Source organism: Callorhinus ursinus, unplaced genomic scaffold, assembly GCF_003265705.2.
Source record: "Callorhinus ursinus isolate GAN/ISIS: 27379988/994484 unplaced genomic scaffold, GSC_fseal_2.0 scaffold7, whole genome shotgun sequence".
NCBI classification, from domain to species: domain Eukaryota; kingdom Metazoa; phylum Chordata; class Mammalia; order Carnivora; family Otariidae; genus Callorhinus; species Callorhinus ursinus.
This window is the reverse complement of record NW_027397069.1, coordinates 36,932,169-36,934,685: the sequence shown is the minus strand read 5'-3', so window position 1 is coordinate 36,934,685 and position 2,517 is coordinate 36,932,169.

Genomic DNA, 2,517 nt, shown 5'->3' with positions numbered 1-2,517 from the left:
CAACCAACATCTTATCAATCCCTTTTTTTAAAAAAACATTTTTTATTTTTCATTTTTAAAGTCATAATTATCCCTTCATAGTAGTTACCCTTATTTTTGGCATATATATATAAGTTGTTCTCTCTTTAAAATTTTGAGATACAGTTTCTTCTAACAGATGAAAATATACCCTAAATCACTAGTGTATGGCTTTGTTCTAGTCTCCTGCCTGATCACATTCTCTCCCTTTTTTCTTTTCTTTTTTTTTAAATCTTGTTTCTTTTTTCAAACAACTTATCAATTCCTTTTATAAAATCTTTTATAATTTTCATCTTTGCAGTCATCTTCCATCCCTTCATTGTATCAACCCTTATTTTGTACATATGTCTTTCTTCCTTTAAAATTTTAGGAGGCACTTTTTTCTAACAGACCAAAATACGCCCAAAATCTAGTGTGTGGCACTGATCTATGCACTAGCCTGATCATATTTGATCATATTCTGCTTTTTTTGTATTGTTCTGTTTTTGTTTTTATCTTTTTTATCTTTTTTTTTTCTCTTTCTTTTTTCTTTCTTTCCCTTTCTTTTCCCTTGGTTTCAGGTCTTTTCTGATTTGTATACAGTATATTTGCTGGGGACGTTGTTAACCTGTTAGCATTTTGTTCTCTCATTCATCTATTCTGCTCTGGACAAAATGACAAGATAAAAAAATTCACCTCAGCAAAAAGAACAAGAGGTAGTACCGTCAGCCAGGGACCTACTCAATACGGACATCAGTACGATGTCGGACCTAGAGTTCAGAATCATGAGTTTAAAGATACTAGCTGGGCTTGAAAAAAGCGTGGAAGTTATTAGAGACACCCTTTCTGGAGAAATCAAAGAACTAAAATCTAACCAAGTTGAAATCAAAAAGGCTATTGATGAGGTGCAATAAAAAATGGGGGCACTAACTGCTAGGATAAATGAGGCAGAACAGAGAATCAGTGATATAGAAGACCAAATGATATAAAATAAAGAGGCTGAGAAAAAGAGAGATAAACCACTACAGGATCATGAAGGCAGAATTCGAGAGATAAGGGATACGATAAGATGAAACAACATTAGAATATTTGGGATCCCAGAAGAAGAAGAAAGAGAGAGAAGGGCAGAAGGTATATTGGAGCAAATAATAGCAGAGAACTTCCCTAATGTGAGGAAGGAAACAGGCATCAAAATCCAGGAGGCACAGAGAACCCCTCTCAAAATCAATAATAATAGGTCAACACCCCGACATCTAATAGTAAAACTTACAAGTCTCAGAGACAAAGAGAATATCCTGAAAGCAGCTTGGGGGAAGAGATATGTAACCTACAATGGTAGAAATATTAGACTGGCAACAGACCTATCCACAGAGACCTGGCAGGCCAGAAAGGACTGGCAAGATATCTTCAGAGCACTAAGCGAGAAAAATATGCAGCTAAGAATACTATATCCAGCTAGGCGGTCATTGCAAATTGAAGGAGAGATATAAAGCTTCCAGGACAAAAAAAAGTAAAGGAATTTGCAAACACGAAACCAGCCCTCCAAGAAATATTGAAAGGGGTCCTCTAAGCAAAGAGAGAGCCTAAAAGCAGCAGAGATCAGAAAGGAACACAGACAATATACAGTCACAGTCACCTTACAGGCAATACAATGACACTAAATTCATACCTTTCAATAGTTACCCTGAATGTAAATGGGCTAAATGCCCCAATCAAAAGACACAGGCTATCAGATTGGATTAAAAAACAAGACCCATCCATATGCTGTCTGCAAGAGACTCATTTTAGACCCAAAGACACCCCCACATTGAAAGTGAGGGGGTAGAAAACGATTTACCATGCTCGTGGACACCAAAAGAAAGCTGGGGTGGCAAACCTTATATCAGACAAATGAGATTTTAAACCAAAGACTGTAATAAGAGATGAGGAAGGACACTAGATCCTACTTAAAGGGTCTATCCAAGAAGAAGATCTAACAATTGTAAATATCTATGCCCCTAATATGGGAGTAGCCAATTATATAAGGCAATTAAGAACAAAAGCAAAGAAACACATTGACAACAATACAATAATAGTGGGGGACTTTAACACCCCCCTGACTGAAATGGACAGATCATCTAAGCAAAAGATCAACAAGGAAATAAAGACTTTAAATGACACACTGGATCAAATGGACTTCACAGACATATTCAGAACATTCCATCCCAAAGCAACAGAATACACATTCTTCTCTAGTGCCCATGGAACATTCTCCAGAATTGATCACATCCTAGGTCACAAATCAGGTCTCAACCGGTACCAAAAGATTGGGATCATTCCCTGCATATTTTCTGACCACAATGCTTTGAAACTAGAACTCAATCACAAGAGGAAAGTCGGAAAGGACTCAAATACATGGAGGCTAAAGAGCATCCTACTAAAAAGGAAGGGGTCAACCAGGAAATTAAAGAAGAATTAAAAAATTCATGGAAATCAATGAAAATGAAAACACAACTGTTCAAAATCTTTGGGATACAGCAA